This window comes from Procambarus clarkii, chromosome 70, assembly GCF_040958095.1.
Source record: "Procambarus clarkii isolate CNS0578487 chromosome 70, FALCON_Pclarkii_2.0, whole genome shotgun sequence".
Taxonomy (NCBI): domain Eukaryota; kingdom Metazoa; phylum Arthropoda; class Malacostraca; order Decapoda; family Cambaridae; genus Procambarus; species Procambarus clarkii.
This window is the reverse complement of record NC_091219.1, coordinates 11,104,467-11,122,534: the sequence shown is the minus strand read 5'-3', so window position 1 is coordinate 11,122,534 and position 18,068 is coordinate 11,104,467.

The window sequence follows — 18,068 nt, the reverse complement described above, 5'->3', positions numbered from 1 at the left end:
ACTAAGACTTTTTGCTCGATGGTACCCATGTAGAAGTTTGCAAACAGGACACCTAGGGGAGAACCCATGGCGACCCCATCTACTTGCTTATACATGTGCCCATCCGGGCTCAAGAAGGGTGCCTCTTTAGTACAAGCTTGGAGTAGTTTCCTCAGAATACTTTCTGGCATGTCAAGAGGAGTACAGGCTGGATCACGATACACTCTGTCGGCTATCATTCCGATTGTCTCGTCCACAGGTACGTTGGTAAACAACGATTCTACGTCCAACGAGGCTCTTATCCCTGTGGCCCGTGTGCCCCGCAGTAAGTCCACAAATTCCTTTGGAGACTTCAGGCTGAAGGCGCAAGGGACATAAGGAGTCAGCAGGCCGTTGAGTCGCTTCGCCAGTCTGTACGTGGGTGTGGGTATCTGGCTAATGATTGGCCGAAGTGGGTTTCCAGGCTTGTGCGTCTTGACATTTCCATACGCATATCCAGGTTTATATTCCCCAATGATCTTTGGCAGGTGGAGTCCGGATTTCTTGGCGTTCACAGTTTCGATCAGTTTGTTGACCTTTGCTTTTAATTCGGCTGTAGTGTCCTTCGTTACCCTTTGGAACTTAGTTTGGTCAGAGAGTATGATGTTCATTTTCGCCAGATATTCGTCTTTTTTAAGAATGACATATATTGGCGACTTGTCACCTCTCCTGACAACTATCTCCTTGTTCTCACGAATGCTTTTAGCTGCCGCTTTAAGCTCGGGGGACAGTATGGTGCTTCTGTAGTTGCCTCGATTCTTTCCTCCTTCTGCAATAAGTTCTGCTTGTAAGGTATCTTTGGTAGTGACCTTCTTTTGTGTCTCGAGGTCGAATATGTCGTCCAACAGAATTTCCAACTCTACTTTCCGGGCCATTTCACTCGGTCTGGACATAACATGACAGTTTATGCCCAGGTTTAGGAGAGTGACTTGGTCCTCAGTGAGGTTAATTCCTGCAAGGTTCAGGAAGCCATCTCTTGGTCGTGGAATTGCCATAGGTCCTCCATATAATGTTGTTAGTTTCTTGATAATCCTTGTTTCAGTGCTGAGGTGATGTTGGTTTGTGAGGATGTCGAGGTGTTGTTCAATGCGGGTACGGATACTATGGTCGATGTTGCTTTTCCACAGCTCATTCTTCTTTTCCACAGCTCATAAAACGGAGGAAAGGGTCCTGAAAGATATTGTTAATAGAAACGTTATCCCTACAGACAAAAATCAGAGGATACAACTGACGATTTACTATAAAACCAGAAAAACGGCCAGCCTACTCATGAGAAACTCTCCAGACACAAAACAGAACGCTTTAAAAGAGACTAACGTCGTCTATGCCTTCAAATGCCCACTTGGGGACTGTAAGCTCCAAAAAACCCAGTATATAGGCAAGACAACAACATCTCTTTCTAGGCGTTTAACGATGCATAAGCAACAGGGCTCCATTAAGGAACATATAATCTCTTTCCATAACCAAACCATCGCCAGAGAAATCCTAGTAAACAACACAGAAATCATCGATAGATACAGCGATAGCAGGCGGCTTGACGTTTGCGAGGCACTACACATCAAGAAGTCAACATCAGCAATCAACAGCCAATTATTGCACAACTATATTCTACCCACCTCAAGACTCCGCTCCAATATAGAAGCATCAAGAAATATGGACCAATAGGCTTTCTACAAACACTTCTATTCAATACCCATTGTTTCTGTTCTGTCTTGTGTTGATACTTTTAATACCCTATTAATATCCCCTCATGTTCTGTCTTGTGTTAATGCCACGTCACTATATGCCACATCATCCCTCCCACCTCACTCAAATGTAGATATAATAGCAGAGATACGTAAGTTCTAATCAGTTGTGTATTTGTGAAGTCTTTGAAAATGTAATAAGTTTTACGAAACGCGCCCGTGTCGCGTCAGACTAGAAATAAAAATGAATTTTGGAGAAGTGATTTTTTATTTACCTCCAACAGTGAAGCGTAATGTACGAAAGATTGAGAAAATTCGTGTTAGAATTATTAATCTTACTTTTTCGGTCATATTTAATAATATATATATATATATATATATATATATATATATATATATATATATGTCGTACCTAGTAGCCAGAACGCACTTCTGGGCCTAATATGCAAGGCCCGATTTGCCTAATAAGCCAAGTTTTCCTGAATTAATATATTTTCTCTAATTTTTTTCTTATGAAATGATAAAGCTACCCATTTCATTACGTATGAGGTCAATTTCTTTTTATTGGAGTTAAAATTAACGTAGATATATGACCGAACTTAACCAACCCTACCTAACCTAACCTAACCTATCTTTATAGGTTAGGTTAGGTTAGGTAGCCGAAAATGTTAGGTTAGGTTAGGTTAGGTAGGTTAGGTAGTCGAAAAATTAATAATTCATGAAAACTTGGCTTATTAGGCAAATTTGGCCTTGCATAGTAGGCTGAGAAGTGCGTTCTGGCTACTAGGTACGACATATATATATATATATATATATATATATATATATATATATATATATATATATATATATATATGTATATATATATATATATATATATATGTCGTACCTAGTAGCCAGAACTCACTTCTCAGCCTACTATTCAAGGCCCGATTTGCCTAATAAGCCAAGTTTTCCTGAATTAATATATTTACTATAATTTTTTTCTTATGAAATGATAAAGCAACCCTTTTCTCTATGTATGAGGTCAATTTTTTTTTATTGGAGTTAAAATTAACGTAGATATATGACCGAACCTAACCAACCCTACCTAACCTAACCTAACCTATATTTATAGGTAAGGTTAGGTTAGGTAGCCAAAAAAAGCTAGGTTAGGTTAGGTTAGGTAGGTTAGGTAGACGAAAAAATATTAATTCATGAAAACTTGGCTTATTAGGCAAATTGGGCCTTGAATAGTAGGCTGAGAAGTGCGTTCTGGCTATTAGGTACGACATATACATATATATATATATATATATATATATATATATGCACTTCTCAGCCTACTATGCAAGGCCCGATTTGCCTAATAAGCCAAGTTTTCCTGAATAAATATATTTTCTCTAATTTTTTTCCTATGAAATTCTGGCTACTAGGTACGACATATGTATATATATATATATATATATATATATATATATATATATATATATGTCGTACCTAGTAGCCAGAACGCACTTCTCAGCCTACTATGCAAGGCCCGATTTGCCTAATAAGCCAAGTTTTCCTGAATAAATATATTTTCTCAAATTTTTTTCTTATGAAATTATAAAGCTACCCATTTCATAATGTATGAGGTCATTTTTTTTTATTGGAGTTAAAATTAACGTAGATATATGACCGAACCTAACCAACCCTACCTAACCTAACCTAACCTATCTTTATAGGTTAGGTTAGGTTAGGTAGCCGAAAAAGTTAGGTTAGGTTAGGTTAGGTAGGTTAGGTAGTCGAAAAACAATTAATTCATTAAAACTTGGCTTATTAGGCAAATCGGGCCTTGCATAGTAGGCTGAGAAGTGCGTTCTGGCTACTAGGTACGACATATATATATATATATATATATATATATATATATATATATATATATATATATATATATATATATATATATATATATATATATATATATATATATATATATATATATATATATATATATATACATATGTCGTACCTAGTAGCCAGAACGCACTTCTCAGCCTACTATGCAAGGCCTGATTTGCCTAATAAGCCAAGTTTTCATGAATTAATATATTTTCTCTAATTTTTTTATGAAATGATAAAGCTACCCATTTCATTATGTATGAGATCAATTTTTTTTATTGGAGTTAAAATTAACGTAGATATATGACCGAACCTAACCAACCCTACCTAACCTAACCTAACCTATCTTTATTGGTTAGGTTAGGTTAGGTAGGTTAGGTAGTCGAAAAACAATTAATTCATGAAAACTTGGCTTATTAGGCAAATCAGGCATTGCAAAGTAGGCAGAGAAGTGCGTTCTGGCTACTAGGTACGACATATATATATATATATATATATATATATATATATATATATATATATATATATATATATATATATATATATATATATATATATATATATATATATATATATATATATATATATATACACTTATCACAGCCCTGGGAACACAATACATGTAAAAATACATGCCCCTCGTATTACTTCACAATAATCAAATGCCAGGAAATTCCCCGGTGTTACACACACTAACTCTTCACCATGCACTATGGCTGGAAACTGGACTTAGGTGGCTGGCCACCCTCTCAAGGCGGCGGATGCTCACTAGGGGGTCAGCCCAGGGAGGTGGCGACTAGCATGGCTCGGAGCGTTTCGTACCTTAACTCACACACCCCGTCCTCGACTCAAGTCCATTACATTCAGCGGTCAACCCCACAGACGCATTCATAAATTTTAACATGCTGTTCATTCAAAACGGAAATTTTCTCAAGTATAAATTAATATTATAATATATTAGCATATTGTGCATATATAGGCATAGGTTAGGTTAGGTTAGGTAAGGTGTTTAGGTTCTGTTGGCGATTATTTGTATTTGTAGTACGTGGGTGAAGCATTTATAGCGTTGTGATTCGAACAAAATTCGTCAGTGAAACACTTGTTCCGGATATGTTCGAACGTCAGCAGTTGTGAGTCGTGTGTAAACCGCTTTTCATTCATAAACAGGGGGTTTGGCTGGTGCATGGAATCACTTTTGGATTTTTGTTTGGAGGACGGGCTGACTCACAACACGGCAGTTTCGTACCCTCACTGGCGAAGCGACGCGTTCGTGCACGAATGGTGGCAAACACTATGAACGCTCTTTCTCACGAAATTCCCACGAATTTTTATAGGAAAGCCTAGCCCCTGAACACTGGCAGGATATCTCCCGTTCATTCTACTGCTACCAACACCAGCAGGAGGTCAGAGTGTCTGACTAATCACTGGGGTGGGGATTTTACGAGTCCGTTGCCTGCTCGTATGAAACTTTACCCACTCCCCACGATTTCTTCCAATACATTCCCTGTCCCTCTCTCACGCAATCCTACGACGTGTTCCCGGAATCTGCTCTTCTCACGGATCGACGTCGTAGTTGATGTGGAGGTTGGAGCTTTTTTAAGTACCTACCGCCACGACGTCCCTTTACTCAGTTGGCCGACTAAGCAAAGCGGACATCAAACACAGGCGAAGGTTGGAGGCAGAATGGCATCTTCCCAGCAGGATGCTGGCTAGGTGTTGGCTGCTCAGTCCACCTCAAATGAACCACTTAGAGGAAAGCATACAGCTGCCTCCCTCCTCAACCAATCACAGACGAGTTTGCATAGCCGCAGGGAGACTCCCAAGATGGCTGCCAAGACAGCCGTCAAGATGGCCGCCTGGCGTTGCCATAGTAACAATGATGGCGAGTGGCCTAGCCTCGAGCTTTTCTCGAGCGCGCCTCTGTTGTCACCCAACTCACACAATTAAAGCTGCGGTTCGGCTAACTCTTTCCACAAATGTGCTACAATGGCCATTGTAACATATTTGGAATGCGGATGACTTGGGCTCTCCTCGGAGTCCAAACACGGGATGTTTCGGGTAGGGGTGGCCATATCTACTCACTTAGTTGTGTTTGCGGGCGTTGAGCTCTGGCTCTTTGGTCCCGCCTCTCAACTGTCAATCAACTGGTGTACAGATTCCTGAGCCTATTGGGCTCTATCATATCTACATTTGAAACTGTGTATGGAGTCAGCCTCCACCATAACACTACTTAATGCATTCCATTTGTTAACTACTCTGACACTGAAAAAATTCTTTCTAACGTTTCTGTGGCTCATCTGGGTACTAAATTTCCACCTAGTCCCCTTGTTCGTGTTCCATCCGCGCTAAAGAGTGTGTCTTTGTCCACCCTGTCAATTCCCCTAAGAATTTTGTAGGTGGTTATCATGTCTCCCCTTACTCCTCTGTTTTCCAGAATTGTGAGGTTCAGCTCCCTTAGCCTTTCCTCGTAACTCATTCCTCTCAGTTCCGGGACCAGTCTGGTGGCATACCTCTGAATCTTCTCTAACTTCAGCATGTGATTAACTAGGTATGGACTCCAGGCTGGAGCTGCATACTCCAGGATTGGTCTTACATAAGTGGTATACAGGGTCCTGAACGATTCCTTACACAAGTTTGTAAAGGCAGTTCTTATATTCGCCAGTCTAATATATGCCGCTGATGATATCCTTTTGATGTGGGCCTCTGGGGACAGGTTCGGTGTGATATCGACCCCCCAGATCTTTCTCTCTATTTGACTCTTGTAGGATTTCACCTCCCAGATGGTACCTTGTGTTTAGCCTTCTGCTCCCTTCGCCTAATTTCATTACTTTACACTCTCCTGAGTTGAACTTTAGCAGCCATTTTCTAGACCATTCCTCCAGTTTGTCCAGGTCGTCCTGTAGTCTCTGTCTAACTTCATCTGTTTTAATTCTTCTCATAATTTTTGAATCGTCAGCAAACATTGAGAGGAATGAGTCTACACTCTGGAAGGTCGTTTACATATACTAGAAACAGGATGGGGTCCGAGTACAGAGCCCTGTGGAACCCCGCTGGTGACATCTCGCCACTCTGATGCCTCCCCCTCACCGTTACTCGCTGTTTCCTATTGCTTAGATACTCCCTTATCCACTGGAGCACCTTACTTTTTACTCCTGCCTGCTGCTCCAACTTTTGTAACAGCCTTTTGTGATGTACTGTGTCAAAGGCTTTCTGACAGTCCAAGAAAATGCAGTCTGCCCATCCTTCTCTTTCCTGCCTAATTTGTGTTGCTTGGTCATAGGCCTGTGAGGCACGATTTACCATCTCTGAACCCATGCTGGTGGTGTGTTACAAAGCTGTTTCCCTCCAGAAGCTCTACGAGCCTTTTCCCCACAATCTTCTCCATCACCTTGCATGGTATACAAGTTAGGGAAACTGGCCTGTAGTTCAGTGCCTCTTGCCTGACACCCTTTTTGTATATTGGTACTACATTAGCTGTCGTCCAGCTTTACGGAAGGTCTCCCGTTTCCAGTGACCTGTTATACACCATAGAGAGTGGCACGCGTGCTGCTTCTGCACCTTCTTTTAGAATCCACGGTTTTCTTCGTTTAGAATCTACGGATATCTAGACTAAGAGCGCGGCAGTGCAGGTGTTAAGCGCACGGCAAGCGCCACGGGCACGGAAACCAGTGGAGAGATTAGCTGGTGCCATCTCATCCACTCACAGAGGGTATTTATAGAAGGTATCTCTGAAATGCTTAAGATATTCTATTGCTAACACAAATGCTAACATTTCACGTTCTGAAGCACTGTAATTTTTCTCTTCTCTTGTTACTGTAGAGCTGCATAGGTTATTTTGTGATCTCTGTCCCTCGGTGTAAGGTAATGCAGCAGCCAGGTCCACATCACCAGCATCTGTGACTCTTGTTCATGTAGGGCTGCATAAGGTATTGTGTGATCTCTCTCCCTCGGTGTGAAGTAATGACCCACATCACCAACATCTGTGACTAATGGGGAAGGTTAAGAAAACTCTGGGCACCTAAGGACAGGTGAAGATATCAGTGCTGCTTTAAGTGTATTGAATGTTTGTTCTAGAGCATCTCATAAAACAAAGTATTCATCTTCTTTCTGTAACTCGAAAAGTGGAGCTGCTATGACAGAGATGAACTATGAACGAAAGAATCCCACAAGACCTGTGAATTATCGCACAGCTTCTTCGTTGCAGGGTGTTGGAAAATCACGGTCAGCAATAATTGTTTATTCCTCCAAGATGACTACTGAAAGGGTAACTGTATGACCTAAGAAGTTAATTTTTTCCTTTAAACACGAACACCTTGAGAGTTTTATCTATAAGTTTGCTTCAGCTAGTCTTGCAAGTACCTTTTCACGCTTTTGGAAGTGTCTCTTAACGTCTTGTGACATTATTATTAGGTCATTGAGGTACACGAGAAGAGTAATTCCTATCAGTCAACGGAAGAGGTTTGTTGAGCCTTAAACAGGTTATTGGGCTGCTCCACAATGCATATGGCATTATCTTGAAATGGAACTTACCGTTACGAGCACTAAAGCTGTCCACTGCTTACTTTCTCGTCAAGTGGGATTTGCCAGAAATCTTGCAACAAATCTATAGTTGACAATACCTTGTATTGTCCTGTATTTTATAACAAATCATTTAGTACTGGAAATGGGAAACGATCAGGTATGGTTTTTGTTAGTGGTGTTCTAAAGATGGGGAAGAAACGAAAATTTTCATCAATCATGTTAATACAAATTGTATATCTCCTGGGATGTGGCTTTCATAAAAAATCAGGCATGATATGTGAGGCATAATGTCATGTAACTTGAATGGACAGTCTATTTCCCTTTTTACTGTTACTTTTTTCCAGAAACACCACTTAGAAAAGGTGTGGATCACTCCTTTCCTGTAATAGAGCGCTTACTTTCAATATATCTAAGAGCTAAAGGCTTAACAATGTTAAGGGACCAAGACTTTTAGGGCTCAACCATGTAATTGGTCAGGGACTACAGGGCCTTCACTAGAAACTATACAGTTCACTGTAATTTACCTGGCCTAGGGTGTCTACGTCTCGTCCGAGTTGAAGTCACTTGCGTTCCGTTAACATCTAGAACCGGTCAGTTGTCAGTGTCCTCTGTCAAGTGTCCAAATCTATTGTGGGTAGTTACTGTATAAACAGGTTACCTTGGTTGCGTTTGGAGTCGACGTTGAGATTCCTCGGACGACGTAGAATGGAAAGTCTGAGCTCCAGAGTTTTGTGATATGTTATTGTAATGGGAGTGACCATTGTTGTTCCGGGAAAACTGCATTGGTTGCTGTGCACCTTGCCAAGACTGACTACGGGAACCGTTAACCTGAAATAACCTTCGTCGAACTTCACAGACTGATGTGTGGCGGCCAACTTTCTTATTATACTTACACTATGGAGGGTTTGCGGTATTACCTTGATGAAAGTTGTCAGCGGGAGACGACTGGGGTGCGGACTTGCAGTACTTTGCGAAATGCTTAGACTTTCCCCAGTTGCAACAAGCAACAACGTTTGGACGTGGACAGTAATTTCTGGGCAACTTATGAGGAGGAGAACTGGACTGCGGATCACGACCATCTGTGTGCTTACGTAAATGAGAATGTTGTGATCACGTGGAAGGAGAGTGTAGCGGGCTTCCTACTACATTTACCTTGTCAGGGGCTGGTAACAGTTGAGAATTCGCAGGAGCTAACTTATTCACAGTTCGAAAACCTCTCTGATTTCTTATCGGGGGTCAAAATTTTCCTTTTATATTAAAGAAAAGTGTTCTCAGGGGCAAACCGATGTACCATCCCAAACGCTATCATCTTAGCAATCACTACTGCGGTCAGTAACTGATCCTTATTCAATCATGTTGAGTTACGAAGTGCAGTCCCAGGGGCATAATGGTACTGATCTAACCGGCAAGTAAATGCATTAAGAGACTCTCCAGGTTTAATGGTGGCGTTTGTAATTTTACCCACCAAACTATACAGGTTCAAATCCCTTTTATTAACAAACCTACGTCGGAAATAAATCTTTAAATATATCCTATGACTGGATACCAACAGTCCCTTTCTCTTCAACTACTGCTCTTGCAACACTTCGAGTGCTGTCAATAGAGGAACCTAGCAATAATCGGCACCAGATGGATCAGAAAATTGAGCTCTGGCCTTAGTCTCTACCTCGCTGAACGTAGACTCAGACAGTCGAGCCTCGCTAGCAACGAGAGGTGTGGTCATCTCCAGAGTTGAACTCAGTAAGGTCCGAGTTGCCTCCCCATTTGACCCGAAAGGGGGAACAGTATCGTTTGTCATCGTAATTACAGTGGAGTGTACGTGGGACCGTAGATTGTAGTGAGACGCACCTAGCATCAAACACAATTTACAGAAAAAAAATACCAACCAACACAGAAAATGTCAAACATGGCTCAACTAAGTGAATGGCAAAATGTTAAATGTAATGTTAATGATGTTAGGCAAAACTCAATGAATGGATAACAAATAAAATTGTAAATTTAAGAGCATAGTCAGAATGTAACTTACCACAAGAAGTTAAAAGGAAAAATGTAACTAAATCAGTGCTGGAGCTCACCACCGTCTGGTCATGTAATATAACCCCAAGAATTTATCTTATGTAGTAAATACACGTGTCTATGGGTGTAACCGTGTGCACATGTTCCTCTGTGTGTACCTGTGTGCACATGTGCCTCTGTGTGTACGTGTGCCTCCATAATTACTTGTATGCACATGTGCCTGTGTGTGTATCTGTGTCTACATGTGCCTCCGTGTGTACCTGTGTCTACAAGTGCCTTTTAGTGATCCTGTGTTCACGTGTGACTCTGTGTGTGCACACGTGCCTGTGTGTGTGTACCTGTGTGCACATGTGCCTTTATGTAAATCTGTGTGCACATGAGCCTCTGTGTGTACCCGTGTGTACATGTGCCTCTGTGTATCTATGTGCACATGTACCTCTGTGTGTACCTGTGTGCACATGTGCCTCTTTATGTACATGTGTGCTTATGTACCTCTGTGTGTACCTTGGTGCACATGTGCCTCTGTGTATACCTGTATCTAGAGTATTCCGTGTAAATATTTCGCCTATTTCCACTCTGTCAATTCCCCTGAGTATTTTATACGTTCCTACTATATCCCCCCAACTCCCTTCTTTTTTCTAGTGTTGCGTTCCTTCAGGTGCTTTTCATATCCAATCTCTCGTAACTCTGGGACGAGCCTCGTCGCAAACATCTGGACCTTTTCTAGTTTCCTTATGTGTTTCTTTAGGTGGTGGACTCAATGATGGCGTGGCATACGCTAAGACTGGTCTCAAGTAGGCAATGTAAAGCATCCTTAATGCCTCCTTACTTAGGTTTTTGAATGATGTTCTAACTTTTGCCAGTGTAGAGTACGCTGCTGTCGATATCCTATTTATATGTGCCTCAGGAGTTTGATTAGGTGTTACGTCCATTCCCAGGTCGCTTTCTCGAATCGTCACATGTAGACAGTTTCCCTTCATTTTGTACTGTCCCTTTGATCTCCTATTTCCTAATCTCATTTCTATAACTTTACATTTCCTCATGTTGAACTCCATTAACCATTTCTCTGACCATCTCTGCAACCTGTTCAAATCCTCTTGGAGGATCCTACAATCCTCATCTTTCACAACTCTTCTCATTAATTTTGCGTCATCCGCGAACATCCACATGTAGGACTCTATTCCTTGTAAACATGTCATTAACGTATATTAGAGTAGAATTGGTCCCAGCACCGATTCATGAGGTTCTCTACTAGTTACTGTTCGCCAGTTCGACCTCTCGTCCCTTGCCGTTACTCTTTGGCTCCTTCCTGTTAGGTAGTTCCTTACCCATGCTAAGGCATTTCCACTTACTCCCATCTGCCTCTCAAGTTTGAATAGCAGACTCATGTCCGGTACTGTACCTGTGTGCACATGTGCCTCAATGTGTACATGTGTGCACATGTGCATCTGTGTGTACATGTGCCTCTATGTGTACATGTGTGCACATGTGCATCTGTGTGTACATGTGCCTCTATGTGTACATGTGTGCACATATGTCACTGTGTGTGCATGTGCCTCTGTGTAAACCCGTGTGCACATGTGCCTCTGTATGTACCAGTGTGCACATGTGCCTCTGTATGTACCAGTGTGCACATGTGCCTCTGTATGTACAAGTGTGCACATGTGCCTCTGTATGTACCAGTGTGCACATGTGGCTCTGTATGTACCAGTGTGCACATGTGCCTCTATGTGAACATTTGTGCACATGTGCTTCTGCGTTTACCTTTGTGTACATGTGCCTCTATGCCATTTGATAATTATATGAAATAATTGCTTACTGTAATCAAATAATTACAAATAATTACTTAAATAGTGTAAATTTGCCAATTTGGGTTCGAGCTGTAGCTAGCTCATGTAATGGATGGACTGAGGTGACATAAGCTTGTATGTGAGGATATGGGATGCTTATGTTTTGTTAGCTTAGCTTTTGCTTGATTGAATTTGGTTAAATTTGTGAAGTATGATTTTTCCTAGATTTAGATGAATTTTGGTTCTAATTGGTTGCATTTTTTAGATTTCTTTCTACGCCTACCTCCCTTAGGAGGTGGCCTTCAAGTTTAAAGGCTGCGCATGGCAGTTAAGCATGAGTCTAATAGAAAAAGGAAAAGCGGGAGCAAACCGCCAGGCTTCCACCACTAGGGTGAGAACCTGTCCACATAAGCCGCTGGTTCCTCCTAGTTAAACAGGACGTTAAAACTAATAAAGGGTAACCGACGGGTTCTCACAATCAAATATTTATATTTGATGTGGTGCTATGAATTAGAATTAGAATTCCCAAGAACAGCCGTCATATCAAAAGATCACATCAACATTCAATCGTATAAAGCAGAACATGGGTGGAAAAGAATGATTGAAGGGTTGACATCAAAGACCGTTTTCTATAAAATAAACAATTTATTAATAACAAGAGACTAAACTACTACACTATCGAGTTTACATTACGTTAATGTCCATCCAGTGGCACTATAACAAACAGCTAAATAACAACCCTTGCTGTGCGGCTGCATACTGAACTAACCTGAACACAGGTGTGCCCACTGACGACACAATATTGTAAATCCAAAAAAAATATCACAGACTAAGTTACACCACAGAGAGTGACTCGTTACGTTAATGTCCATCCAGTGGCAATTGCAACACAGCTATTCAACAGCCCCTCGAGAAAAGACAGCAGTCTCCATCTTGCCGACACTTTGGGCTGACTACATGAACTAACTGAACAATGATGGATGCCCACTGATGACACAAGCTTGCAATCAATATTGTCAGGGCTTCACGGTGAACAGATACTATAATCACAATCATACGGGTCCTCCAACCATAACAGGAGAGACCCACGTATCTAGGCGAGTAGTCGAACAGTTACCCCCCTATCACAACCTAATGTGAACACTCTTTGCAACTTCCTGCAAGAAGTTGCACTATAAACAGAAAACGATGCCAGGCAAGGTGGGATTCTGAGACACAGCTCCAGTAATCACTAAGTTATTTTACTCTTGTCACCAGAAAATAAACAAAAGAAAATTGCCTTAATCAATTACAAAATTGATTATGTGATTAATTGACTGATCACAGCAGTCAGCAACAAAGTACTACGTTAATCACAAACACTTGTCTCTCTTAGACAACAACATGATGGTACTCTACGTTAATCATTAACACTTGTCTCTCTTAACACAAGTCATCTTGTTAACAATAACTCAAAGTCTCTTACATTACATCACACTTGACTCCTTGCAAGTGTTCAGTGAGTAATTCCTAATTAAGGTCAAACGGACCACTAATTACATCCCCCTCGAGTTACGTTAACTAAGCCTGCCACTAACTTGGTAGCTTCTCAACAGTGTATGTCAAAATTTACTTTAATGAGTGTTAATTACCCTAATTAACCCTGAGCAATTAATTAACTGTCACCAGGACCGATAATTAATCATACATAAATACGTCTCACTCCGCAGTGCCTAAGCAGGTCTCTTCAAACACTGTGAATTCACGGGCGAGGAGATAATTACTCCACTAATTAACAAGAATGCATCTTAATCCACTGTCACCAGACAGGATATGATTAATATAACGAGTTATGCTAGCTTCATGACCTCGCTTTACCGAGTCATCTGAGTCCTCAAGACTCCAGACACTAATTACTCCACTAATTGACACGAGCCACTAATTGCAATACCCCAGAAAGGTAATTAGTCTCGAGCAAATTACGTTAACACAAATACTGACAGACTCTGACAGTTCCTCTCCCACTACGTGAATTCATGATGAGAATGCTAATTACATAATTAGCTAGAGTGGTCAATTAGTGGTCACATGGACAATTAATTGCACCGGAAACGTATCTCAACAAGCTTAACACTGATCTCCTTTACCAACTCTCACTCACTCACCAATAAATGTGCAACCCCTTTATAAAGTTAATTCCCATTAATTAACTCACTGAATCCTTAAGTCCTCAACACAACTTAAAGAAACAAAGTAACCCCAGTGTTACATAGGTCACACTTACAAAGGCATGCATAACAACATAAATGCACAGCCCACCTACGGTTGCAGCTTCTTCAATACGTTAATTACTGGACCCACACAGTAATGACACACAGTTAGGAAACAACAAAAGTATACCTACATTACTGCCCCCCTCCAATCTTGCACTCGTTGCAAGGAACTACTGTGAGCAATCACGACTACTTCAGCAAGACAATTTACGTTAATATAAAACACCGTCGCTATGCGGACAGCTGGCACTAATTCTCGTAATTAGGCAATTAACTAATCAATTGCTTGCTCTCATTAAGTACTGTGAATTCCCCTGAATACTCAAAGGGGCCCCTCAAATCCTCAACACAGCTCCTAGGGGCAGTAATATTACGTATACCAACAACACTGCGCAAACCTACACATAATGATGCCGTAAGCATACCCCACATGCTAATGACATCATTAGGCAATCAGTCAGCAATCTCATCTACTGACTCACCACACAACACAGTACATACCTATACATGCAAATGAAACACATGGAAATGGCATTCACATAATGAATGAAAATTACATCATCAGATAAATTAATCATAATTATATAGACCACTGATCACCCTGCAACATCTTGCAGGGTGAGCGGCTGCTCGCAGCCTGACGTATGAGTCACAGCCTGGTTGATCAGGTATCCTTTGGAGGTGCTTATCCAGTTCTCTCTTGAACACTGTGAGGGGTCGGCCAGTTATGCCCCTTATGTGTAGTGGAAGCGTGTTGAACAGTCTCGGGCCTCTGATGTTGATAGAGTTCTCTTTCAGAGTAGCTGTTGCACCTCTGCTTTTCAACGGGGGTATTCTGCACATCCTGCCATGTCTTCTGGTATCATGTGATGTTATTTCTGTGTGCAGGTTTGGGACCAGCCCCACAATTATTTTCCACGTGTAAATTATTATGTATCTCTCCCGCCTGCGCTGAAGGGAGTACAGATTTAGGCTCTTTAGTCGGTCCCAGTAATTTAGATGTTTTACTGAGTGGATTCTAGCAGTAAAGGATCTCTGCACGCTTTCCAGGTCAGCAATTTCTCCAGCTTTGAAAGGGGCTGTCATTGTGCAGCAGTACTCCACTCTAGAGAGCACAAGCGTTTTGAAAAGTATCATCATCGGTATAGCATCTCTAGTGTGAAAAGTTCTTGTTATCCAACCTGTCATTTTTCTTGCAGTTGTGACGGCTACTTTATTGGACGACGACGTTTCCGTCCGTCCTGGACCATTCTTAAGTCGATTGTCTCTATCCGTCTATCCTTCCGTCTATATACATGTATCTATCCTTCAATCTATTCACCTATCTAGCATCACAAATATTACAGAAACAACCGTGGACATCTTCAAGAGGAAACTAGATTGTTTCCTTCAAGGAGTGCCGGACCAACCGGGTTGTGGTGGGTATGTGGGGCTGCGGGCCACTCCGAGCAACAGCCTGGTGGACCTGGCCACCAGGCTGGCCCCGGGCCGGGCTTGGGGAGTAGAAGAACTCCCAGAACCCCATCAACCAGGTATCAATCCATCCACCTCTCTCTCTATCAGTTGATATCTTCATGTATCTATCCATCCCTTCGAGTTAAATGGAAATGACTCTAACTGGAGAAGTGAAGTGAGTGGGGCGCCACAAGGCTATTGGGACGAACCCTTTTGTAATATACATGAGTCACATAGACGAGAATATTACAAGTCACTTTATAAGAACATAAGAACAAAGGTAACTGCAGAAGGCCTATTGGCCCATACGAGGCAGCTCCTATTCTATAACCACCCAATCCCACTCATATACTTATCCAACCCACGCTTGAAACAATCGAGGGACCCCACCTCCACCACGTTACGCGGCAATTGGTTCCACAAATCAGCAACCCTGTTACTGAACCAGTATTTACCCAAGTCTTTCCTAAATCTAAACTTATCCAATTTATACCCATTGTTTCGTGTTCTGTCTTGTGTTGATATTTTTAATACCCTATTAATATCCCCCCTGTTATGTCCATTCATCCACTTGTAAACCTCTATCATGTCACACCTAACTCTTCGCCTTTCCAGTGAATGCAACTTAAGCTTTGTTAATCTTTCTTCATATGAAAGATTTCTAATTTGGGGAATTAACTTAGTCATCCTACGTTGGACACGTTCAAGTGAATTTATATCCATTCTATAATACGGCGACCAAAACTTAACTGCATAATCTAAATGGGGCCTAACCAGAGCAAGATATAGCTTAAGAACCACACCAAGTGTCTTGTTACTAACGCTTCGATTAATAAATCCCAGTGTCCTATTCGCCTTATTACGAACATTCATGCATTGATCCTTTTGTTTTAAATTCTTACTAATCATAACTCCCAGATCCCTTTCGCAATCCGACTTCGCAATCTCAACACCATCTAGCTCGTATCTTGTAACTCTATCATCATTACCTAGCCTCAGAACTTTACACTTATCAGCATTAAACTGCATTTGCCAATCCTTTGACCATTTCAAAACCCAATCTAGATCAACTGTAGATAGAGGTATGGGAATTGATTTGGAGGAAGGAGATAATAAAAGTATGTGTTTGTGGGAGAAAGAAATTGGCAAAATGATCAGTGAAAGAGAAGGGCCTCAAAATAATAATTCACTTAGGGTATATTACACTAACAGTAGAAGTCTAAGAAATAAAATTAACGAATTAAATGCTCTTGTCTGCACAGAAAAAATAGATATTATTGCACTTACCGAAACGTGGATGAATGTAGAAAATAGAGAACTATTAGCTGAATATCAGATAAATGGATTTAAACTATTTCACACAGATAGATATATTAGACGAGGAGGGGGAGTAGCCATATATGTTAGGGACAATTTGAAATGTAGTCTCAAAGAGGGAATCAAAACTGAGCCACACTCAGAAACTATTTGGATAGAATTATACGAAAAAGCAAATAATATTATAATAGGAGTTATATATAGGCCACCAAATTTAGACAGAATGGAAGCAAAGCATCTATGGGATGAAATATCTAGGGCATCTAGATCTAACAGTATTTACGTCATGGGTGACTTTAATTTTAGTGGAATAAACTGGTTGAACAAAACAGGGAATAGTGAAGCAGAAGATTTTCTAGAATTAATTGACGATTGCTTTCTTACGCAACACATTAAGGAACCAACACGGGAAAATAATATTTTAGATTTAGTGTTAACTAACAGGGAAACACAAATTAATGACATCGAAATAGGGAGTGAGCTAGGGAACAGTGATCACAAAGAAATCAGATTTAGCATAGAATGGAATAGACCTGTAGGAGTGAGTCTGTTAAAGTGCCAGATTTTCGAAAAGCTGATTTTAATAGCCTAAGAAATTCTTTGGGTCAAATTGATTGGAAAGTCTTGGGTATGGGGTGGGGGCCGGTCTTGGAGCGAGACATGAACCCAGCGATAGGTGACGTAAATGGGGATTTCGATGTGGATTCAATATATAACTTATTTAAGAATATTCTAAACAAAGCACAGGAACGTAGTATACCATACAAATTGAATAGATCGAATACTAATGACCCAAAGTGGATAACAAAGAATTTGAAGAACCTTATAGGTAAAAAGAGAGCTTGGTACAAAAGGATTAAAAATGGGGAGGTCACTTTAGAACAGGAATTCGTACAACTGGTTAGAAATGTTAAAAAAGAGATAAGGAGAGCAAAAAGAAACAATGAAGTTCGTATAGCAGGGCAAGCAAAGACAAATCCTAATGGGTTTTTTCAGTTATATCGTACTAAGACTAGGGAAAGGATAGGTCCATTAAAAACTGAGACAGGTCAAATAACAGATAGTGATGAAGAGATGAGTAGTATTTTTAATAAATATTTTGTATCTGTATTTACTAAAGAGGAACTTAACAATATGCCTTCAGCCGAACA